This window comes from Toxorhynchites rutilus, chromosome 1 (genome assembly GCF_029784135.1).
Source record: "Toxorhynchites rutilus septentrionalis strain SRP chromosome 1, ASM2978413v1, whole genome shotgun sequence".
Taxonomy (NCBI): Eukaryota; Metazoa; Arthropoda; class Insecta; order Diptera; family Culicidae; genus Toxorhynchites; species Toxorhynchites rutilus.
The window spans coordinates 56,021,866-56,048,782 of record NC_073744.1 but is presented as its reverse complement, the minus strand read 5'-3'; the positions used below and the strand labels follow the sequence as shown (position 1 = coordinate 56,048,782).

The 26,917-nt window shown below is 38.2% G+C and overlaps 1 protein-coding gene across 13 annotated transcripts in view; it reads right to left on the bottom strand.

Annotated features, from left to right (window-relative positions):
* LOC129762197 (afadin) overlaps positions 1 to 26,917 on the bottom strand; it is a 294,629-nt gene that overhangs the window by 249,174 nt on the left and 18,538 nt on the right. For 5 of the 13 annotated variants that reach the window (XM_055760237.1, XM_055760245.1, XM_055760239.1 and 2 more), the window contains exon 2: positions 12,011 to 13,295. The exons of 2 other annotated variants lie outside the window; for them this stretch is intronic. The gene's annotated coding sequence lies outside the window, so the exon portion shown is untranslated. Of the gene's footprint in view, positions 1 to 12,010; positions 13,296 to 26,917 lie in introns of those variants that run through there. 6 more of the 13 variants (XM_055760230.1, XM_055760228.1, XM_055760234.1 and 3 more) reach the window with 5 other exon arrangements.

The window sequence follows — 26,917 nt, the reverse complement described above, 5'->3', positions numbered from 1 at the left end:
TCCGATTCTGGTCGGATTTTCTGTTGCCGTTCTGTAAAAGGCTCTGCACAGCATAGTTTGTGAAATGGTGGTTTCCAGAGCGTGGGAAATGTAATTCAGCAAAGCAATACTGACAAACTATTTGGATGTGCAACTAGTTCAGTGTCTCAGTATTGCTTTAGACCAGGGGCTCCCGACTCCTTGAGGTCAATGTCGGTTTCCCAGGGGTCGGCATAAACGAAAACGGGGTTTTGAAAAATTCCTGGTTTTTATTATACACTAGCTGAGCCGGCAAACGTACCAACTGCCCGCCCTCCCAAAATTTATTTTTCGTTATCACATCCACGTTTTCTTACTAAGCGCTGTTCATGGGTCAATCGCAGAATTGTTCATTGATTGAAAAAAATTATCCTTTAAAAATACCTTTTACTATAAAATTCCTAATACTCCTACCAAAACTCGACATTATAATATCAGATTATTTACAGACACAATTCTCGTTCAAGATTTTTCAACCACTTGCAAAAAACATGTTTCTCCGTTACATGGAATAAATGTTTGATACAAAAAATATGATAGAAAAGACAGCCCTAAATCGGACAATTCCTCTATCGAGTTTTGCTCTTATCAACACATTCGGCGATCCATTTTTATTGATATAGATAGAAGACGATATAGGAGGCGTTTTATCACATTAAATTCCATTTCCATTTTCGAATGAAGATCATATTCGTTAGCGGAAACATCAAACGAATCAAAAACGCTTGACAATATGTAATTGTAGTACATATGCGAATTGAATTTTCCCATTTTCCTTCAGAGTTTCCCGAAAACTCTCAATTGTCATGTTTGGTTGGAATATGTTTGGTTGAAAAATGTGTATTATTTTTGAAGGACCCCCTCTCCATTCCAGAGGAGGGAGGGGTGTCGTACCATCCTAGAAAAATTTCTCGTACATAAAATTCGATTCTCGAGTATTGCGAGTAACGGGGGGAGGAAAGCCAAACTACCGTAGAAACATTTGTTGCCTTATAAAACCTCCATATATCAAATTTGGTTCCTTTTGCTTGATTAGTTCTTGAGTTATGCAGAAATGTGTTTCATTGGTATGACAGCCCCCCACTTAGAGACAAGGGAAGGGGTATCTAACCACCGTAACAATGTTTCGTGGCCATTAAAACCTCCACATGGCGAATTTGACTTGATTTGCTTGATTAGTTCTCGAGTAATGTAGAAATTTGTGTTTCATTTGTATGGCAGCCTCCCCTTAGAGAGGGGGGAGGAGTGTCGAACCACCATAGAAACGTTTATCGATCTTTAAAACCTATATATGCCAAGTTTGATTCCATTTGCTTGATTAGTTTTGAAGTTATTGAGACCCCCCCCCCTTGTAGAGAGGGGGGAGTGTCAAACCACCTTAGAAACATTTTTTGCCTACAAAAAGCTTCACATGCCAAATTTGGTTCTGTTTGTTGGATTAGTTCTTGAGTTATGCAGAAAATTGTGTTTTATTCTTATGACATCCCCCTCTTAGAAAGTCTGTATTTACTATAGAAACGTTTCTTGCTTCCTAAAACCTTCATATGCTAAATCTGGCTCTATTTGCTTGATTAGTTCTTGAGTAATGCAGAAATTTATGCTTCATTAGAACGGCAGCTGAACAATGCGCTGAGCTCTGATCATTATGGTTTACAACCAAACATTCCTTGTTCACGGAGAAACCTTGTCAAGCGACAGAATGAGGATCCCTTTGACAAAGTCAAGCAAGTTTGTATATTCTTTTACCGCTGCGCCTAGAGACGTCGATTAGCCGTTCGATCAATTGAAATCATCGAATATCTGCTATCTTAATCGAATAATTTTGTATCGAAACGTTTCGTGCCCCCTAAAACCTTCGCATGCCAAAATTGGCTTTATTTACTTGATTAATTTTCGAGTTACGCAGAAATTTATGTTTCATTCGTATGGCAGCCCCCCTTAGAAGGGTGGGAGGAGTGTTGAACCAATGAGAATGAGACGTTTCTTGCCCTTTAATACCTCCGTGTGTCTAATTTGGCTCCGTTTGCTTGATTAGCTCTTGAGTTATGCAGACATTGCTTCATTTGTTCATTTGTAACACTTTTGATTGCAGCTTTCGCAGAAACGAATCATCAGAAAGATCGACGTTAATGACGGACTTCAGATTCCCTGTCAAAAGTGAAGGCTTGATCAATTTATCCACTACTGGTTTGATAAGGTTCATCAGTTCGAAGAAAAGTGAAGGCAGCGGCTACGTAGGTTTTAAGGTTTTTTTTAAAATAATAATCAATCTGATTTTTCCTGGTTCTGATTGAAAATTCCAGATTTTTTTCCGGTTTTTCCCGGTTTTCCTGGTTAAGTTGGCACCCTGCACTTCACATAAGTTTACATAGCTGAAGAGCAACATGGATTCGTACCAAAACGTTACACATCTACGAATTTGCTGCTTTATTCATCCTTCATTTCAAAAGCGCTGGAATTCATATACCAAGTCGACGCTATCTACACGGACTTCTCGGCTGCTTTTGACAGGATCAATCATCAAATTGCAATTGCTAAAACGCATCGCATCGGCTTCAATGGACCACTACTACTTTGGCTGAAATCGTATCTGACTGGTCGAAGGATGAGCGTGAAGATAGGTGATTTTATATCATCCCCTTTCGACGTCACATCAGGTGTTCCACAAGGAAGTCATCTTGGACCCTTGATATTCGTGTTGTATCTGAACGATGTTAATTCAATACTTGAATGTATGAAGCTCTCATATGCCGACGACTTCAAACTCTTCGTGTGTGTAAAAAAGCATAGTGATACGACATTTCTTCAACGGCAATTAGGATTTTTTGCCAGCTGGTGTGAAGCAAATTATATGTCTCTGAACCCATCAAAATGCTCAGTCATCTCTTTTTCTCGCAAACACACTACGACATACTTCAATTACGAGCTTTTCGGATCGACATTCAAAAGAGTCACAATCATAAAAGACTTAGGTATCCTTTTGGACTCTAAGCTCACCTTCAGCGAACATATAGCATACACAGTTTCAAAAGCTTCTAAAGCTCTTGGATTCCTATTTCGCACAACCAAATACTTCACCGACATACATTGCTTTAAAGTGCTATACTGTGCCCTTGTTTGCTCGATTCTGGAGTATTCTTCGGTTGTGTGGGCTCCATATTACCAGATCAGCATATTGAGAGTTTAATCCGTCCAACGTAAATTTGTCAGCTATGCATTACGTCGTCTTCCTTGGAATGACCCTCAAAAACTCCCAACGTATGAAGATCGATGTAAACTTCTGGGGTTGGATCGACCTTGCGAACGACGGGATACGGCTAGAGCTATGTTCGTATACGATCTCATCCAAGCCAACATAGATTGTTCTGAACTGCTGAGTTATGTTAACTTCAACGTTAGAAAGAGAAATTTGCGAAATCACGCCTTTCTCCGACTACCAACTGCAGGCGCACGTGGATTTTGATGAAATGATCGTATAATTGGTAAGCATGAGTCTCTGCCTCGCCTCAAATTTCAAAAATTCAACAGTCTGAATTATACATAATTTCCCCTACCATTGTCTTAAAGCTCCTTCTGTCTACTGTTCCACCGGCTTGACTGATTTGAAGATAGCCAACGTTTCCGTGTTAATATCTGTTTCGGTGCTAGTTTCTCTTTCGATTGAAGTATAAAATTAAATTAAACTATCCTGTCAAGAATGGAAGCTGGAGTTGAAAGTAGTTAATTTGAAATGCTTATGATGAGCATCAGCTCTTTCATCTATACAGGTACACAGGCCAGCCCAGAAGAGGCAAACAAACTCCATCGTTGCTACATTTTGGCTTCGAATAATGGTTCGGGTCCATTAGTATTATACGATTGCTATCGATTTTGTTGTTCTGATAGACAAGGGTTACCCGCATCTTAATTTACTAACTTACCTAATTTTTAGATTTTCGATCATTTTTTCTAATGAACCAAAAATATTAAATAAAGGTCGGACTGCTTCTAAAATGTTACTTAAATCCATCGAATCAGATATGTTTCACATCTGTATCCTGTACAAAGTCTTCTCATCTTATTCTACGCAGCAGGCCGCAGCATCTCAGATAGCAGTGAAACGTTGTGGGTGTGAAGAAATGGGTCATTGAGGCAACTTTGCATACTTGAAATATTCAAAAAAAAGTAGACCACTTTTTGAAAAGGGCCAAACATTTTTACAAGATTGTTTACAAAAAAAATATAACTCAAAAACTATGATACCTACAAAAATGATTTTGAAAATTTATATTCATTTTTATCAAAAACGATTTTTTACAACGAAATTACAACTTATCATAATTTTGTTTAAAGTCAAGATAGCGATAAAATGTATTCGACAAAGTTTTAGATTTTGTATTTGTATTTTTGTATGAAGACTCCTGAAAAAATAATGTTTTACTTGTAACAATTTTATGTGTAAATTCTCGCGTTTGACATGTTCTTCACATGTTTCCGAAAAGAAAAAAAGTTTTCAGAGCATGTGAATCGCGATAATTTATACATAAAAATGTTAATTCGTAACATTAACCCTCTACCACCCAAGTTTCTTATTTATCTAAAAAAAAACTTACTCCACTTTTATCTCGAATTTCCGACCATCAACATAAAATACTCCTAGCAGAAAGCTGCCAGCATAGAAACAAATTGTGTGTGTGATAGATGAAAATATTCTAAAGACGTTCTAGTGGGGGTGTACATTGGAAATAATGTCTGAATAATTTTAAAAGAGAATCCGCGAAGCCCGTCTAAAGGCGAATTTGGGCTGTAGAGGGTTAATAGTAATTTTTCAAAGAAAAACATGAAAAAGTTTTCGAGATTTTTCTCCCTGTAAAAGTGTCCATCTCCCGATGTATGGACTGCATGCTTATTGTAAATTGTATGGGCTATTCATATCTAGTTTTTCAAAATTTTGAAAACACATTTTTTCGGGAAAAATTAGTTTTAATTTAAAAATTTTTTTTTTGAAATTCTATATTTTTCAATGAAAACCTAAATAATTTCTTCAACCAACATTTTGTAGATCTCATAGTTTTTAAATTATTTTTTTCGAAACAAAGTTGAAAAAAAACTCAAAGTTTCAGAAATAATCTCACACAAAATCTATCAAACCTACAAAATTTTAATCAAATAATAAAATGTAGCAAATTATTTATGCTTTCATTTAAAAATTTCAAACAATTTTTTGAAAACAAAATCATTTGAAAACAAACATTTTGAAAATTGGAATTCATTTTTCTCGAAAACATGTTTTTTTTTGTAAATTTAATTCTAATTTCCAACAAGTTACTCATGCATCGGAAGATGGGCACTTTTACAGGAAAAAAGTTTTTCGAGCATCAACTTTTCCATGTTTTTCTTTGAAATATAACTGTTTCTAATTCGTAACATTTTTATGTAGAAATTATCGCGATTTACATGCTCTGCTAACTTTTTTCTATTGAGAAACATGTCAAGAACATTCAAACGCGAGAATTTACACATAAAAATGTTACGAGTAAAAATTTTTTTTTTCAGAGTCTCCATACAAACATGCTTTACATTCCAGAAACTATAAAAGATAAAAAATTGACGTCTTCGACGGCATTTGGCATTTTCATGTGATCGAAATCTTTGTCGAATACACTATATCGCTATCATGACTTTAAACAAAATTAGGGTTAGTTGTTATTTTTTCAAAGAAAACATGGAAAAGAAAAATTAGGGTTAGTTGTTAGAAATTTTTCTCTCTGTAAAAGTGTCCATCTTCCGATGTATGGACGAATTGTTGGAAGTTGTAATTGCTATTCTTATAATTTGTTTGAGAATTTTCAAAAAACAATTACCTACCATTTCATTATTTGAGCAGCATTTTGTAGATATCATAGTTTTTGAGTTATATTTTTTGTGAAAAATCAGGAAAAAATTCTTGGCTTTTCAAAGAGTATTCTAATTATGCCAAGTATGCAAAGTTGCTTAAAAGACCCATGTGTTGACACCCCAACGTGTCAACGTGTCAACGTGCCAGTCGTGTTGTTATAAAATTCGTCATGTATGAAAAATATTATTAAAAAAAATTTGTTTGGACTCGATTATGTACAGACTGTATAATATCGAGACCACCCTGTATTGGCTTCAAATCTCGATGGTCCATGGATCTTTTCGGGTTGAGGGCCTTTTGTGCAACATTTGAAAAATATCATCCATATTTAAAGCAAGAATTAACGGGCAAACGTATGCCCTTTCTTTCAAGGAAAGTCGGAAAATTGAATTCCCATATGTTATACAATTACATCATGATAAGCGTTGTTAGTCCATTCGATGTTTGCCCTAACGGAATTGATCTTTCTTCTTTGATCTTCTTTCGAAAGTGGAAATGTACAGGGTTTTCCAACTTTAAATTCCGAAAGTAAATTGAAATAAAACACACTTAGAATTCGAATTTCGATGAAACTTTTATTTCAAATTAAAGTTTGGTTTATGCCATTATGTGTGAAATACAACATCATTCAAATGTCCACCTAGGGCTTTCTCGCACACCTTGATCCGGAACAGGTAATTTTCGATGACTTTTCGGCACATATGGGGCGGTATCTCGGTCATAGCTTCACGAATGTTGTCTTTCAAATGTTCAAGAGTTTGCGGAGAGTTGGCATAGACACGGTCGTTCGCATAACCCCACAAAAAAAAAAGTCTAGCGGGTTCAAATCGCATGATCTGGACGGCCAACTGGCATCACCAAAACGCGAAATTATGCGTCCCTCAAATTTCTTTCGCAATATGGCCATGTTCGGTCGTGTTGTGCACGTGGCGCCGTCCTGCTGAAACCACATGTCATCCGTATTCATATCTTCAATTTGTGGCAAAAAAAAATCGGTTGACATGCGGCCATAGCGCTCACCATTCACAGTTACCGTCTCGCCGTCCTCATTTTCAAAGAAATACAGCCCGATGACTCCACCAGACCATAATGCGCACCAAACAGTGACTTGGCGGATGCAATGGCCTCTCAACAATGCGTGTGGATTTTCTGAGCCCCATATTCGGAAATTCCACACTGGCAGCAACAGCAGCAATATTTTCGGCCGAACGCACATTACGATGATGCACAGGTTTCACAATATCCGCTACGGATCCAGTTTGTTCGAATTTACGCACTACATTAGCGATTGTAGGCCGTCCATGACGACCAAAATCCGTCAGTAATGCTCGAAAAACATTTGCCGGTTTTTCATCATTTTTATAGTATAATTTAACAAAAATAACACGTTGTGCGATGCTAAAACGATCCATATTGTAAAATGGCAGACATTCAACTAACGATATGACGCTTTGGTTGACAGCTATGTCAAACGGTTGTCAGCGCAGGGCTGTATATTTTCGGAAGCCCGAAATGGAAAACCCTGTATTTTCAGGCTAAATAACGCATTTCTATATCTTCAATCTTCTATCTATATAAATAAAAATGAAGGTAATATCCACACCTCTCACGCAGAGATCACGAGTTCAATTCTCACTCCCGACATTCTTCCAAAAATGGAAGTAAAAGTGACAAACCATCCGAAATGTGTTGAAAGTCACTATAATAGAGAAAAATGGTGTGTTATCTCTATGATATAACCGCAAGGTTGACGTGGAACTACCTTATCTTAGTAATAATTTGTTTGTGTTGATTAAAATTTTGATTGAATGAAACAATTTCCGAATTCAATTGAATTTAATATATTAGGCTGTCAAAAAAGTCCTGCGGTATTTTTTTTTGAATTTTCATTTGTTCATAAAATTAGTTACAATCATCTGTTTTAAGTCAAATATGCGCCGTTTTGTTCGATGACTTGTTCCCAACGAGATGCCAACTTCATAATACCCCTGTTATAGAAGCTCGCTTCCTTATTGGCAAAAAAAACTTGGATAGCCAATTTTCACAGGCCTCTTTTGTGGCTAACTTCTGACTACCTAGCTCGTTCGCCATGGACAAAAACAGGTGGTAGTCACTTGGTGCAAGGTCCGGACTATACGGCGGATGCAAAAGAACCTCCCATCCGAGCTCCCGGAGCTTCTGGCGCGTCACCAAAGAAGTGTGTGGCCTGGCGTTGTCCTGATGGAAGACAATGCGGCCTCTGTTTATCAAAGATGGCCTCTTCTTCGTGAGTGCTACCTTCAAGCGGTCCAGTTGTTGGCAGTACAGGTCCGAATTGAGCGTTTGGCCATAGGGAAGCAGCTTATAATAGATTATTCCTTGACAATCCCACCAAACATACAGCAGAACCTTCCTGACCGTTAATGAGGGCTTGGCCACCGTCTGAGCCGCTTCAGCGGGCTTCGACCACGACCGTTTGCGCTTCACGTTGTCGTAAGTGACCCACTTTTCATCGCCAGTCACCATCCGCTTCAGAAACGGGTCGATTTTGTTGCGATTCAGCAGCGATTCACATGCGTCGATACGGTCAAAGATGTTTTTTTGCGTCAACGTGTGTGGCACCCATACATCGAGCTTCTTATGAATCCAAGCTTCTTCAAATGGTTAATAACGGTTTGATGACTTATCCCCAGCTCTTGGCCGATGCTTCGGCTGCTACTATGCCGGTCTTTCTCGGCTAATTCAGCGATTTTATCGCAATTTTCGACGACAGGCCTTCCGGAGCGTGGCGCATCTTCGACGACCTCTACACCGGAACGAAAACGTTGAAACCATCGTTGTGCGGTGGAAACGGAAACTGTATCGGGTCCATAAACTGCACAAATGTTATTGGCAGCTTGAGATGCATTTTTGCCTTTGTCATAGTAGTACTGTACTGTTTTCTCTTTATTTTGCTCCATATTTGCGACACTATAACTCACGAACGACTTAACCAAACAAAACACTGTCAAGGACTAAATTATAGCGCGAAAAAATACCTTTCCAACAAGCTATAGTATGACTCGATACAATGAATACAACTAGAACTACGCGCTTACAACGACACCTCGCGGAAATACCGCAGGACTTTTTTGACAGCCTAATATTTACTTTGTGAGTAAAAAGATTGTATAATGCCATGTAAGGTCAATTCATCCAATAGATTTTTCTTCGTTACAAGTAAATTTAATGACAGTCCTTTTACGTTTGGTATGATGACATCTTGGTTTTGATGTCTCTGTTAGGCCTGACCTGCATTTGCAATGCCACTTTCCTCAGACACCCTTGTTCTGAAGTCTGTGTTAGGGAAACACATTTCAGAATTTCCCCACGATCCATGGATTTGAAGTCTGTGTTAGGGAAACACATTTCAGTCGGAACAAAAATGCCCCCAACTTTCATGTATTTGCAATGCCGATTTCTCTAACGCTGCTTGGTTTTGAAGTCTGTGTTAGGGAACACATTTCGGTGCGAAAAAAAGTCCCCATACTTTCATGTGTTTGCAATGCCGATTTCCCCAAGGCTGCTTGGTTTTAATGGCTGTGTTGGGAAAACCGTAAATCGGACCAATCAAAACGAGTTAGTTAGGGCGTTTAAATAACGCTTAACATTTTACAGTCAATCAATTGATTATCTAATGAAAAATAACATTTTATTAATTGCGATAGAAGCGTAGAAATATTACGTATCAATTGATGCAAACATTTTTCCGATCCAGTAAGAAATGTTCGAGTTATAAGCATTCGGAATCTTTCATTTTTTCCTGCATGTTCTATGTTTAGGTTTTCATTTCACCCCCCATATACTCCGGTTAGACGTAGTCCCACGTCAAAAGAAATAAAATGAATCACCAGATGTGATGGTAAGGTTGGTAATTCCCATATGTTCTACAATGGCATCGTTGTTAGTCCAACTGGATTTTGCGTTTGTGAAATTATGCTGTTCCGTTGGTGTGATGCGAGAAAGGCAATGGATTCTCAGGTCGTTATTCTACCTTTGAAGATAAAAATTATGAATTAAAATTTACTTTTCTGTAGCAAACATGTAGTCCATGTTACGGAGAAACATGTTCTTTGCAAGTGAATCAAGAATCCAAAATTGTGTCTGAAAATGAATTTTTATTATAATGACGAGTTTTGGTAGAAGTAGGGGAAAAAGAGGGAATTTGAACCACCTAAGCAAATCGCCTAATATTTCCAAACCAATACGGTCTAAATAAAAAATGTCACCTTGAACTCCGAGCTACACTTATTTTCTCTCAATCAATAATTTTTAATCATTATAAGAAGCTTCAAATTACCAAATATGTCATAAAATAAAAGAGATGATTTTTGGACATTAAAACTTTATGCGGGGTGATTTGGTCCAGCGTGTGTATCATCGAAAAAAACATACTTATGTTTATGTGAAGTATTTTGGGATAATGTTTCAATCAGTAACAGTATTCTGGGTTCGATACCAGGTGTCTTGGCCAGATTCCAGACCAGAAAAAATGGATTGAGATCATCTCGAATTTTGTATGGATCTTTTCACTGTTGTTCGTGCATTTTCAAATCCTTTCGATGTTTGGTCAAAGAAAATCCGCTCTTGATGGCCTGCGTTGCTCTTTCAAGCTCCTCCTTCTTCCACCATTGTTTGGCTCATCCTCTTTTTGTAATACAGCGGCATCTGGAATCAATTAGACCAAAGAAAAGCCTCAAACCTGTAGGACCAATTCACCCCACAGAAACGTGTCCATGTCACCCCACACAACATGCAAAAATTAAAATGCAATTAATTTCATTTATTGTTATCAAAATTATAGTTTCACTGCATAAAATTGTTCCTCTTCTGTAGACGAACAGAACTTTACTGCACAATACACGACAAGTTTGTTTTATCAGCGGGAAAAACCTTAAAACCTCGATCGGAAAACTTACATTTTTTGACGATCAAAGTGCTTGCTGTGTTCCTGCTACCGTTTCCTTCCACCTGTCGAATTTTACCAAAGTTTTTTTACGTTAGGTACATACGGTTCAACAATAAAAAGAGATGACATAATAAAAAAATCCAAGTTGAGTCGTACTTTTTGAGATAAAGGGGTGGTCCAAATCACCCTGTATGTCCAACTCACCCCGTGTTACCCTACTAGAAAATTTATAGTAAAAGGAAATTGTAAAGGGTCAATTAGAAGATCAACCAATAAAGAGTTCTGCGATTGGAGCCACGAATGTTCGCTTAGTAAGAAAACGTGAATGTTCGGAAGAAATCATATAAAAAGGTCAATTTTGGGCGAGACAAAATTCTGCGGATCAGCTAGTTTAAAATACAAATTTCGCTGCGGTGGTGTTGATACGTAAGTACCGAATACTGTAAAGATTTTTTGACATTTAATTTTAAAATATATGATGACATTAGAATAGAACACCTGGCTTCCAAGAATTCACAGGTGGTCAAATTGGACAATATTTAGAAACGTTTGTAATCTTTTGTGAACTAGCTACAAATTACCTATGGAATAGAATCCAAAATATCATGAATTAGCGTTGGCGGTATATAGTAAAAGGTGGCGCCAAAATTAAAAGAAAACTGTCCCCCAAGTTCATGGGTACCTGTGCATACATAAAGGTAGAAAGAATGGAATCAATAAAATGCCTCAAGTAGAAAGACAATACATTTTCGTTGAAACAGATCACTTTTGCGTCGCCCAAATCCACCGAATAACCCATGGTGATTCATGGTGCCAAGGAGCAATTAATGAGCCATGAAACGCCAAATCACGTATTCTGGAACAATCGCGAACGTTGAAATTCTCGGAATTTGACGTGAGCAACCCAGTGGCGTATTCGTTGAAATAAAAAAAAATCTCCGTGAATTTACATGACATTACCGTTACAAATAATGAGCCTGGAAGAGGCATTGTTCGCGTCTGACCGTTTTAACCTCGTCGCATTCGCTAGGTCATCGCCTTTCCATTGATGGATCACACCCCGAGAAAAAAAACGCTGTGGGGTTAGTGAAAGATTCTTTCTCTACACGCGAAACCGTTGTACACAAGTTGACGTCTTTGTTCCCGAAGGTAGGACTTGGCGGGTGAACCAGTTTCAGAGTACAAACCTGCTAAATCAGCGGCGCACGAACTTTCGTTCGCGAAGAGCAGTATGCCAATCCAGGAAGGCAAAACAAAGTATTGAAACACAGAGAGAGACTAATTTATGCCGTCACGTTGAGAGTTCCATGCACCTCGTAGTCACAAAGCCAGGCGGAACAGATATTGTAACGATAATTCAATTAATGCGCGCGCACTCCTCACTGTAAACGAGACACTTCCTCACTTCTTCACAACAGCGCAGCTTTATTCCTATTTTTCATACGCCCATTTGTGTTGTTCATGCAACGCGATTTTCGAAAGACGCTGCTTTCCAAGTAAACATTATCAACATGTAACAATCACGATATTTACCGTCGTTCAACACGTAATTAGTCGCTTGCTCGATACACTACTTACGACCCCACGAGTCGTCGATCCAATATATTCGTCAACAAGTGTATCCTCCAACTTTTTTGTGCAACGTAACCAAACAATTGGCGCTACCTCCCTGACAGCCAATGCACACTCCAGCGAAATATGGATGGTTCAGTATGAGGTCATCACACGCTGCACATTCTTCACACAGCACACACGATGGGCCCATGGGCTTATGACTCACTGACTCACTTGCACTATTGCCGCCTGTTGTATCATTATTCCATCATCTGCAAACACCGCACATTCCTCGCAACGATATCCACCTTTTTTTGTTAATATTGAAGCACAGGTAGATACGTCGCGTAAGCTTTAACCGTTTTCTTCCAAAACAAGCCGCAAAACACTTGGCTAGCCTAGGCGACCATAACTGACAGGATCGCGAAACTTCATTTGAACACGCACTCCCACACACACAAACGCGGCCGCGATACGAGCCACGGAGGAACTCGACGGATTCCTAGTGCGAACCACACACACAAACACGCGCACACTCGAAGGCTTACTTTAGCGACATAAAACACTAACCGACCGACTGGAGACAAAACCCGACGAGTACTGACTACCCTCTCTCAGAGGCCAGGCCAAGGCAGCGCGTGAAACGGAACGTCAGGTCTCCAAAGGTATGCATGCACACAACAGCAACCACGGAGGTTACCTCCGAGCAAGGGTTTACGTTAAACGGCGCGTCGCCGTATCGCTCGTGACAACAACACCTTGTACTTGGGCTGGTCCCTGTACCAACACAACACAACCAACTACACGACCGGTTCAAGTGTGTTGGTGCGTTTTGGTTCGGTCGGTTATTATGCTGTGGAATGGAGCGGAGCAATGTGCTGCTGTTGCTGTCGGTATTCACGGTTATAATTAAGTTACCTGAAATTGAGAGAGAGAAGAGAGAACGGTTGTTAGGCTATTTTGTCGTGAGAATATATCTTGAATTGGATTTTGTTTTGTATATTTATGATCAATGGTATACACTAATAATCTTACTGATAGTGCATCTTTTCTATGGAGTATATCTAAAGATGTTTGCGGTAGTAACGCAGAAAGAGATCACAGTGAGTGACAAATTTTTGGGGACGCTTTAACTCTTTGCGGTCGCTTGTCTACACTCAGCTACCAAACCTTGTTTACCTTTCTGGTCATTTGTTTGCTCTCAGCCATCACAGCAAGGAATCATGCTAATCTTATACTTTATGCAACGATGTATCAGTTTACACTTTTGATGTAGGACTACGTCTTTGATTTTAATATAAGGGGTTCACTCTACGAAAAATGTAACGTTTATTAAGAGTTCTCAAATGCATATTACGCAGAATCGTTCTTACGATATATGTTATAACATATACCATTAGACGGCAAATTTATCCAGCATTTTTTTCGCCTGAGACATCAACAGTGGAAATAACGGAACAAGTGAGTAATTTAACAAATAAAAGAGATATGTTTTGCGAGCGGATGCGAAGGTAAATCATGTATTATGCAATCTTTCCTTCAACTTCGTTCCCATGAATGGTGTATGCAACACTAAATTGTGTGCAATAATTCCTTCTATCAAACAAATTAGCAAGACCTTTTTCGAATGTAAACAAGTAATCAGATGTAAGTTTCCATGCATCACTCAAATTTCATGAAAGATTTCATCAAAGCAACGAGGAAAGTTCCACCCATACAGTGATCGTTCGTCAATTGGGCCGAAAAATCAATACAATTATCGAATTTTACTCGCTAACTAGACTGCAAATCAGCAAAAGCAATACTTCAAATTGAAGATGACATCTATTATTGATACATAACTGCTTTGCAGCCCAGTTAACGTACGTCCTGTTATAGATAAGTCCAGTTGAAGATAGTCCAATTAGCGAATGACTTCTGTACATGACGGGGTGACAAACATCTTAAGCGAGTGTCTTCCGGGCTGCGGCAACATGGACAATTGTACAGCGAAAAATGATATCAATATTAGGAGGATGGCAGCGATTATCATGCGAGGACTTATCTAGATCGGCATTACATCGCATCACAAAAATGAAACGAAATGATTGTGGTAGTCTGCAAACGAACATTATTTCACCGAAAAAGTTACTGCTCCCGATACCTTAGAATAAGACTAATAATAAGAATAAGACAATGGAAAGAAATCACAATACGATAGCTATTCATAAAAAATAAAGCAACTTCATGATTTCGTGTGTATTTTACTTCAAAATATCACGAAATCGTAAGTATCTTCAACTCGATTTTTGTTTTTCCTCATGAACTTCATAATTAATGTAATCAATGACGATGTTTTTTTTTGTTTACCTCTCCACTTATACTTCATCTACCATTCCACCCTGTTCTGTGTCACACTGATATTCATTAGTCATTTTCAGTTAGATAGTTGAATTTCCGGCCGGAAGCTTATTTTCTGTTTTTGTTCGTTACAAACCGTTTGACGGTTATCAGTAAATATAACAAACAGCCCTTTTGAGGGCTACTATTTGGAGTTTCAAAAGAGTTAAACTAACAGATTTCTGAACAATGGAAAGAATTACATTAAAAAAAAACAACTGTTCTGAACAATCACAGTCCTACGTCAACATTTCCGTCCGCGCCCCTATGCTCAGATCCTTCTACTTTCTCTAAGTGAATCATAATGTCTAGTGAACCTGTTTATTGGATGATATGGAGCTTCTAGGAATTATAGATAACGGTACTCAGTATAAATTAAAGATTATTAGCGTGGAAAGATCAGAGGATAGTCACGATGCTGAGTAGCTACGATACATCGGACAAAACAACTATAGTAAAAATAATGAAACGAGGCACCAGCTTTTACGTTTTGATGTAGGATTACGTCTTCCGGGAACATATTGGGGTCAAAATGAAAATCGAAAATCGAGTACATCGTGAAAATTGTCCAATTTCAAATGCTTCTTGCTCAGTCATTTTATGATGGATTGATAAAATTTTTGCGTCAATCGATTTCGGCACTTCATAACAACTTTTTATATTGAAGAGAACAATATATGTCATGAAACTAACTATCGAACAAACCCCTATCCTAACGAAAATACCCACTTCTGATTGGTCGAAATTGACGACACATGCGACGGGTCCCTAACAGAGACATCAAAACCAAGCTCGCTGGGGTAAATCGACATTGCAAATACTTGAAAGTAGGGAGAACTTTTGGTCCTACCGAAATATATTCCCTAATAGAGACATCAAAACCACGCTGCCTAGGGAAAATCGGCATTGCAAATATATGTCGGGGGAATTTTTGCATTGCAAGTAAGGTGAGTGATACGATTAATTTAAAAAATAAAATTGAAATTTGAAACTTCAATGTTGGTTACTTGGTGAAATTTCAAATCAATGACCGATCATGTATTGTGAAAAATTTAGCACAAGTGTAAGTGTAAAATTGTATATGGTAGCAGTTGTGTTAAAATGACTTGAAACATGAAACGATTTGTTCCACTCAAAGAAAGTTAATGCGACGAGAAGAATTGGAAAAGTGATGGAATATTCGAAAAAGGGATTTCCCATATACTCTACATGTCGTATTAGGTGCTGTTAGTGAAATTCACATTGAGGCATATAGCATCGTTCTCCGCTGAGTTTAAAACGAAATTCGAAATGGGTTAAATAAACACGCAGAATGTAAAACTTACAAATGAAAATTACCTTTTGCATTTCAAATATGTTTTCTCTATAATAAAGTAACATGTTTTTACTGATGAGAAAAAATGATAATTGTGTTCGGTATTGATAATTTTCTTTATATAACATTGATGAGTATTTTTTTTTCTTTATTTCATCCATACATAACACAGGAGGCATCTCGTCTAGGGTCACAGAGCGCGGTTTTAATCATATCTCATTCCACTTCGGAATCTTCTATCTTGATACGCACCATTCAACGACTAATCACCATCCTTCTGTCATCATCACTCGGTTGTAAACCGGTCGGCAACAAATAGCCTAACGGAATCCTACGTCAACTATGCGGTCGTGTCTCGGATACATCCTTTCTGGAAGTACACGAAATCAGATTGGGTGACGACCCTATGAAAAAATTGACAATGCAAATTTCCGCTGATAATAGCGAGACCCGAAATTCCAAACGAAGTGGTTTCACACGCTCGAGTGCTTGGGTCAGCGATTAAGACCCTCCTCGATGCAATAAAATGCGCCACAATGTAGGGAACATTACGAGTTCCAAGAAAACGCGACAATTAAAAACAAGTATAATGTTCGGCAGCGATAAGATCGAGAATACCATATCGATGCACGACGTCGCATCATATTCCATAGACGGGGCATTCATCGTGGCGATGGTGATCGCCATCATTTACTACCATTGGAGGAGAAACACGAAACGACTGCGCGAACTGGAAGGGGCGCAGCGGAGGATCCGACTCGATAGTGTGAATGCTGTATAATCAAAATAATGCGAACGCTGTATAATCAAACGCACATTTTGTGCTGACATGGAGAAACAAGAAACACCCAAGTGACCTAAGCAATGTAAAATTTAAGGAAATACAGTTCAGTCTAAAACCGACCGTGAAGGAGTTAGTACTTAGTCCGAAAGCCGTGTTGGGCCACTATGGCCCAATACTAACATCTTAATTTTAACGAACAACACTTTCTGTGACTTTTTTTAAATCAAATGTCCGATAAGTACTTAGTCCACAAAAAAATTTTTTGGAAAAGTAGCGATTTATTTCTCAACATAGTTTCCTTTTAGCTCGATACACTTGACCCAGCGATGCTCCAACTTCTTTAATCCATCTGAAAAATACGTTTTCTCGAGGTCTGCAAAGTAGGCCTCCGTGGCGGCGATGACCTCCTCATTCGACTCAAATTTTTGCCCGGCGAGTAACTTTTTCAAGTTTGGAAACAAAAAAAAAGTAGCACGGGGCCAAATCTGGAGAATACGGTGGATGGGGCAGCCGTTCGTAGTGAAATTTGACCAATTCGACCGTGGCGACGATGGAATTTCCAGTTTTTCCTATTTTTCTAAAATCCGCGGACACTCCCGCTTCCACACACGGTCAAAACAAAACTACGAGTCCGATTCGGCTGAAATTCTGACAGTAGCCGTTTACGAGAATGTACTACCCGGTAAGTAATCTCACTTGCGATACTGACACCATCGGGCGATGAGGCTAAGTACTTATCAGACCGCCCTCGTATGAATGTGGGAAGAGTACGAAAATTTGTGGAACGACTTGTAAGTAATTCTCATGTTATATACACGAAGGTAAATTATAAAATATGTTGTTTATATAAAAACACATTAAAACACATTGTTCAAGAAATACAAATCTAAATTTTACAAGAAATAAAGAGATCTTACTTAGCTTCCATAAACTTACATAATATATGCAGTGAAACACGCTCTTTCAAAGGAAATTAAGTCCGACCAGTACGACACCCATATAAAAATTCAATACGGCCGCAAAGGGTTAATATAAATTGCTGAGAATTGTTGGGGAACATGGAAATTGTGATTAAAAAAACATAGCTGAAAATATTTCTACCCTATGTGTTTTAATTCTATATTTTACATCTAGTAAATTTTTTACAACTATTGGGCAGTAGTATGAATGAAAGATTCATTTTTCAATGCCCTCACGAAGAAACTTCCTGATATTTTTTTGCTGTCTGAGGAACCAGACATGGATAATGTTTTGGATAAAATTGCATTTTAGCCGAACTTACTAATGATATTTGTGTGGACCTTATGATTGTGTTTTTTGCTATCTTGTTTGAATACAGGTCGGACTCGATTGTATCATTCGATTATATACAATTTTTGACTCGATTAAATACAGTTTGAAAAAAAAAATATCTGAATCCAGAGTGTCGATCTCGACGTTTCATGCAATTTGAACACATTTGGCATCACAATATTTTTCTTGGAAACCCCGAACTTATGTACAACCCACTTGAGAGATTTTCGAGGGTAAAAGAATCAAACCTTAGACCGCTTTGAGGCACCCCTAAATCATGTCCGATTGAGCTGAAAAGATCGGTGCAAATCTTTTTTGGGGCCAATAAATGAAAAATGTACATGATCGGTTCTGGAACACTCTTGTACTCATGCGAAAAATCGTAACTCATGTACTCACAAGACTGTGCGCGTCTCTGTAACAGTGCTATTGTGTATTTTTAGGCGTTATTGGTATTTATTAAAAAAAAAGATATTATTGATAACTCCAGAAAATAAAAGACAAGGCCTTTTTAACCCTCCTGTACTCACGTGCAAAATCATAACACGTATACTCGCGCACGGTGTCTCAGACCTTCTTGTATTGAACTTCTCTGTAATGTTGCCATTGTGTATTTTTCAGGCTGTATTGACATTTATTTGAAGAAGAGGATATGATTGAATGAAAAAACTCCAAAAAATATGTTTTTTCGTCTTTGTTATGTTTTAATAATCATCTAAGTCAGCCTTCTCAAAATAGAGTAATTTTTGATACTCCAACACAAATAACGAAATTCGAAATTTTCACTGTTATTAATTAAAAGTAAGCAACTGAATATAATTCAAGGATGTATAAAGAGCTATAAAATAACATAAAAATGTATTAATCGATTGTTGTTTCATTGGAGTAAGAATCAGAACATAGGATAACTGCATGCTCGAAACAAACATATTTTTTACATTTCATTCAGTTGTTGTTTGTTTCTCGGGTTTTTTGTCGAAGAGAAGAATGTATAACGACCTTCTATATAATTACCAGATGATAAAGGTTCTGGAATATAAAGTTTGCATATTTCTAATATTCTTTGTCTATGTTTTCTTAGTAAACTAAGAGTTAATGCCTTTTGACGTAGGACTAAGTCTTTCATTTCTATACCGGGGTGTAAAATCAAAGTTTCGAAAACGAAAGCGTTACGCCGGAGACCGAGATTTTGAGCGTTAATAGCTCCTCAACAACTGAACGAAATGGTATGATAATCACTTCATTCGAAAGATAAAATGTCTACGCGTTCTATACTTGTTACTTTCTGATCCAAAAACTTGTTTCAATAGTCTTAAAACTGCTTTCAAAACAGGCTATTGAAATCACCAATCGGTATATAAGCGAGCGCCGCTCGGAAATCCACTCAGTTCTAATTGAACAGCGATTGGAGCATGTTGTCGCTGTTGTGGTGAAGCTCTTCGTTTATCATGAAAGCGCGAATGACCGGTGTCACCAAGAGCCTGTTTGTGCACCTTAGGCCAGAAGGGAATCCATCAGGAGGAGAATGATGCCACAAACGGTTCCCCGGGAAGATCTCGAAGCAGCCGCTACACACACACATACACGCACGGAATTCTTTCCGTTTGGATGCCATTCAGCATCGAGAAAGATCCGGAAAATAATCTGCCAGTTCCTCTGGGAATTTAAAAATACATTCATGTGACGGAGTTATTTGAATGTTTTCTATTCATGTAACACTGTGACCAAATATTTTTCAATCATTTTTCAATCAAGGTTATCGAGTTAGCATTAAGCACTGGTGGGCTTCCAGTATCGAGGAAAATGTGGTAATATCTAATCGTTACTGAAAATAATCTGCCAGTTCCTCTGGGAATTTAAAATTACATTCATGTGAACACTGTGTAACACTGTGACCAAATCCATTTGGTTTTGTGATTTTTCAATCAATCGCAATTAACAGGATAGCTTCTGAAGATTATTCTCCAATATTGGATGCATAAAACCTTGTGCCTCCAACGTAACGCTCTCGTTTTCGAAGTCCCCCAAATATTCATTCATTCAAAATGAATTCAGATTCAACTTCAAACAAATGATATCTAAATCAACGATAGTCCTACGTCACCCTTGCGGTTATACCATAGATATAACCCACTTCCTGTTTTTTTAGATGGGGCATAAAAAGGTGATATAAACGGATCTAGGAATTTCCTTTTCTTTTTCTTGTTTTCTTGTCTAAATTGTCCATTATAAAAAAATATCCCCGAAACTGTAACTGTTAAAAATTACCATAAACTACCGATTAGTTTATAGTTTACTGTTTACAATTCTTCCACAAGTGAAATTCTTTCACATGTGTGTATATGTATGACCATTATATTTAGCGAATAACTATACGAAAGTCAAATAATTATATTGTGCTTTTGAACGTATGAATCTAACGACGAATAGTTAACATATGGATCCGTTCAATCCAGTTACAAAATGGACTGAAATCAAATAAAAATAGTCCGGTAATGATATTATGCATTATATTCAATAAATATTCCACGCCACTAACATTAATGTGTACATTTCATTCAACAATATTCTAGAATATGAAAAAAGGCACTTGTCCAAAAAAGTTACTCCTATACTCGCGTCGGTGTGTCAGACCGAATTTTCTGAGAAATGAACGAATTATTGATTTCTCGGTCTGACAGACCAATGCGCGAGTATAGGAGTGTTAAAAAAAATCGTGCGGAGTTAGAATAACAATTCCCGAAACTCTTTTCGCGACACTTTACATATGCCGGACACTGTAACCGCACACAACTGAACACAAGAAATAGGGTGAAAAGAATAACTTCCCGCGACCTGGAAAGCAAACTCTCCGTTCAAGTTGTTTCAATCCTGTCATCACCGACAGAAACAAGTGGGAAACGACCGCGGCCTAACCTCACCAATACCACCTGAATATCCACCGGAGGTACCGCCGCGACCGGAGCCCTCCGCAGCAGACTGGCAGGAGTTTTTCTTCGTTGCACATTCCATCGCGCTCACAACTACCCTAAAACCGTACGGCTCTTCCATCGTGGTGCCGTCGAGAACGAAGTCGTCATTCGTCAGCAGTATCGGAGCGTATCCATGGCTTGCATAGTCACGCGTCATGAGTTCTAGACACAGTGGTATTATTGTTGTTGTTATTATTATTGCGGGGACTGCCATTCTTGATGGCTGCTTGTTGCTTTATTTTTGCTATCTATCTCCTTTTGAGTCCCTTCTTGACGCCAGGTCGATGCCAGAAGGCAGGCATTTAACCGCGCGACCGACCAGTCTGCCTGCATGCCTGCTTGCCTGCTTGATCGAATGACGACCGGCTCCAACGGTTGGACATAAGGGAATGGATACACAATGAATATGGTTATTAGCTGTGCGGGTATTCGTGACTTTGTTTAGTCGATTAAGTCCCCTAGATGATGCAAACTTTGTTAGAATATTGTGCTCAGAGATGCTCCCCGGCAACAACCATCGCAATAGCGATGTGTTAGGTGAACCTGGAAGTCGCGTAATTAGTTTATCCACGGTGGCGAATACTTCTACATTTGCTTCCCACAACGTTGCTGGGACAGGTTGTATATGCTTGAAAGATATACTGAGAAACATTCATAATTACAGTAGAAACCCGATTATCCGTGAAATAGTCTGACGAGGTTTCTTCGGATAACAAAAATCGCGAATAAGGTCTTTCCGGAAAACAAAAATGTCGGAATAAAGGGCTAAAAATGAAGTGCAAACGCGAAGAAAAATATTTCAGCATGAAAACTATGTTTTATCAATACATAAATCTATAAACTATCCATTTGTAAGGTCGCGCATAACATTGGTAAGATAATGCCGCGACCAATACAGAAGAGAAAGAGCCAAACTCACTGACATATTTCGAAAAGCTTTTTTAACGAATAATCCGCATCAATCATCATTGCGAATATTTAGGGTTCTACTGTACTTCCCATTAGCGGGGTTTCCTCCGACTTCTGAATTGACCTACGAAGTAGTTTAAATAGTCCATACAGAAACAAAAATGTGTTTGGGGTAAACCGTTTTTGATTTTTCAGCATAGTCTCCCTTTAGGCTTCAACACTTCGTTTAACGCTGTGCTACTTAGTTGGTCCCTTCCGAAAAATAATATTTCTCCAAGTCTGAATGCACTAAATTAGATGTCCTACTACTATATATTGTACTAAATTTGCTCATCTTTCAAATGAAAGCAACAATTTATTTTTTTCATATGAGAAAGGTGTTTTCTGACTTTGAGGGGATGAATCGAAAATGAAATTCTTCTTTTATATTAAAAAAAAAATGGGTGGGTTATATCTATGATATAACCGCAAGGTTGACGTGGAACTACCTTAGCTAAGCAATCATTTGTTTGTATTGATTCAATTTTTGATTAAATGAAACAGCTCCCGAATTGAATTGAATTAAACATATTTGCTTTATGAGTAAAAAGATTGCACAAATGCCATGTAAGGTCAATTCATACATTGTGATAGATTATTTTCTTCGTAACAAGTAAATTTAAAAACTGTTCTTTTATGTTTGTTTAGATGCCTAGGACAAAATATGAAACGGAAAAATTATCAAACCATTATTTTATTCTACATTTCCCTCTGAATGTATCTCTCAAGTGTACGTACTTCACGAACCGCGGATTTGCTTGATTTGATGAACTTTAGGCACTCAGTTTCGATTTTGACATGTACGTCGAACGCATATTGTTTAATCACTAGGCGTTATCGCAGCAAATGGTTATCAACATTTTGCCGAATCATCAAATGGTATGCGTAGAAATTCAGTGAGCAGAAGGTATGAAGGCATATCCTTCAATGCAATCTTGAATGACCGAACCAAAGCGTTGTGTTCGTACCCGCTTTTGTAAAACACTATTCGGAGTCTGCACGATTTTCCCAGGTTCCTAAGTTTAGAAGACCGTGTTAGGGAAACATATTCCTGCCTGCACAACGGCAAGCAAGTACAAAAGTACTCGTAATTTTTCATTGATCTGCAAAGTCGATTCCCGCTCCTTGGATTTAAAATCTGTGTTAGGAAAACACATTTCAGTCGGAACAAAAATACCCCCGATTTGTATGAATTTGTATTGCCAATTTCCCCAGACACCTTGGTTCTGAAGTCTGTTTGGGGGGAACACATTTCAGTCGGAACAAAAAATACTTAATTTTCAATGCCAATTTCCCCACGCTTCGTGGATTTGAAGTGAAGACAAAAATACTACCGACTTGCATGTATTTGCAATGCCGATTTCTTCAACGCTGCATGTTTTTGAAGTCTGTGTTAGGGAACACACTACGGTGATAACAAAAGTCCCCTTACTTTAGTGTGTTTGCAATGCCGATTTCCTCAAGGCTTATTGGTTTTTTTGGCTGTGTTGGGGAAACCGTAAATCGGGCCAATCAAAACGAGGCAGTTAGGGCGTTTAGATAACGCTTAACATTTTACAGTTATTCAATTGTTTATCTAATGAAAAATAACGTTTTATTAATTGCGATAGATGCGTAGAGATATACCTTATCAATTGATGCGAACATCTTTACGATCCAGTAAGAAATGTTCGAGTTATAAGCATCGAAATCTTTCATTTTTTCCTGCATGTTCTGTGTTTAGGTTTTCATTTTACCCCCCATATATTCCGGTTAGACGTAGTCCCACGTCAAAAAAACAAAAAATACATGCATAAAAAACGAAAAAAAAAACTTTTTTGACTCGATTATATACAGGATTTGATTATATACAGATTATATATATTGATTATATATATATTATGAAAAGAAATCAGTGACTGTATATAATCGAGTCCGCCCTGTAATTGGAAAAGTTGTTGAAAATGATAAACAAATTCATAAAATATACCACGACAACCATATTGAAAAAGCCTATTTACATACGAAAATTCCAAGTTTATTTTTTTCACGTTTGAACATCAATACTCTATAACTTTTTTTAAGGCACTATTTTGGTAGGACTCATAGTTTTTGAGATACAGTTATACCTCGATATAAGGCAACTTTATTTTTTTCTCGTTACGTTATATCAAGTTACGTTATATCGAAGCTAAAAAAAAATTTTGACGTAGGACTACGTCTAACCGGAAGATATAGGGGGTGAAATGGAAATCTAGGCACTGAACAAATAGGAAAAAATGCAAGATTTGGAACGCTTATAACTCGAGCATTTCTCAATAGATCGCAAAGGTTTTTGCAATATATCTACGCATCTATCATAACGAATAACATTTCATTTTTCTTGAGATAAATAATTGAATAATTGTCAAATATCAAGCATTGCCAAAATGCACTATGTGCCCATTTTTGATTGGTCCATTTTGTGCTCCTCATATCGTACCGACCAAAACGGGCAACCAGAGCAGCAGCGAAATAGAATGAAGCACGATTGGAAAGGAAAAAGAAAAAATGAACGAAACATTGGTCGAAGTCTCACACATGCGTAATTCTCGAGCCAGCCAGTCAGCTTAAAAATCCCCGCTCCGCTGCCGTAACGATCATTCTTTGTGTGGACACCGACTGGACAACATCGTTGCTGGACGAGCTGGACGGCGAGGGATCGAGTGCCTTTCTCAAGGCAAGAGGGCGGAGGTGGTAGCGCTGGAGTAGAGTAGAGTAGAGTTTTCAAAGGGCCTTTCTCAAGGCTAGAGACGAATGAACTGCAAAAGTTTAAAGTCTCTACAATACAATACCTTCCTTCCTTCCGTAACGATCATTCTCATTCAAACCGTACACCACATCGGTTCGCATCACAACACATCAACAAACCAACCCAAGCAGCCATGTCTGGACATGGTAAAGGAGGAAAAGTGAAGGGAAAGGCAAAATCCCGCTCGAACCGTGTTGATCTGGAGTTCCCCGCAAGGGTAGCTAGGCCGAGCGCGTTAGTACCAGTGCACCAGTCCACCTAGCCGGCGTTATATAGTTTCGGCCGCCGAAGTGATCGAGTTAGCTGGCAAAGCTGCTCGAGACGATAAGAAAACCCGCATTCGGAACAGAACACATTCGGTTCGGTGGACATCAAGACAACAGGCAGTTGCAGCGAGTGGCGAGTGGCAAACGCAATCGCAAAACGGCATCAGGTAGCAGAAGAAAAAAGTTTGTTCTTTATACAAACTGCTTTGGTGGCAAATCCAGAACAAGGCGGCATCGAGGGCGTTCGAGATGGTTTTTTTCAAAACCACGAGTACTAAGTTTTCTAAATTGGAATCATTCCATAAAACAAGGCGCTTTTCAGGGCCATTAAACCTTCCAAAAAAGAGTTTAGGAAATACAGTTCAATGCTTTCTAAAACATTATCCAAAATAATAATAAAACACAAATTGATTTTTTCATAATTTGTTTGCCAGGATATGATGAGTATGTGAATTTGGCAGTTGTTCTGAGCTTATTGATTTTCACCAATTCTTAAATTGCGCTAGAGTATAAAACACGCGGACCCCAAAAAATATCTTATTTTCTTTCAAACCGTAAACCCGTGTGATTGTACGGCAATTGTAGGGTAACTAGGCCGAACGGATTGGTGCCGGAGCACCAGTATACCTAACAGCGATTATAGAGTTTCGGCCGTCGGAGTGCTCGAGTTGGCTTGCAAAGCTGCTCATGACAATCTGAAAACACGCATCAAGAACAGAGCAGCTTCGGTTCGGCAAGGCAACAATTAGTTTCAGTGAGTGGCAAAGTCGCATTAAATGTAATTTACTAAACAATATATCACAAGCTGGATGGGAAGAAATTTTCCAACTGTGAAAGCTGTGGCGAGTGGCAAACGCAATAGCTAAACAGGAAGGTTTAACCGAACAAGATGGGAATATCGAGTGATAACAAAAACACAACACCAAAGGTTCTTTTGAGAACCATCAACATATTCATAAAGAGTAAACAGTAAACTAATCCATTTTTCAGGTAGATAGGTAGGTATTCACGTAGGAGAAGGAAATAAAACAATATATTTAAAATATATATTTAACAAAAGCTGTCCCCTTTGTATAGTCCTACGTCACTCCGGTTATGTCCCCGACATTACCCACCCGTCTTTTTTGATCGACGCAAAACTGTTTATGATTACTCAAAAATGCGCAAAAACTAATTTTCTATTACCCAGCAGTATTTATAAACCTTTGTTATGCCCATTTGAGATAATTTTCGTAGGCAAACATGATCAATTTTCAGTAGAGGAAAACGTCTGAAAAAATTGATAGCTGGATATCCGGCAGTCGGATATTCGGCTTCTTATTTGCGAATACGAAACTGGATGAGACTACATGAAGTGCATGAAGCGAATTAAGGATAACATTTTAGAAGAAATAAACACATGTTTACATAAAAATAATGAACTATGAATAAATTTCCCGTTTCCGTGGATATCCTTTAATAGAGATTCAAGTTTTCTGCAAGTAATCTTCAACAGGGTTTTTTTTTCTGATAAGGATTCAACTACTTAGGAGAAGATCAGAATTACTGCAAGAATTGCAACCTTTTAGACCCGAGGATCAAGTTAGACTATTTAGGAGTTCTTGAAACGTAACCTGAAACAGTCTGGCCTGCAATGTTATTGGAGTCGTAAAATATCTTGCGACGAATCTTCTGAGAGTAACAGCTCATCGTCGTCTCCAAGATCTGCAAATGAAAGAAAAGAGACGAAACTGAATCAAACCGTATACACGAAACTCACGACACACCTCTTAGAACTGTTTCAACGAAGTGGCAAATGAAAATAATAGTTAGA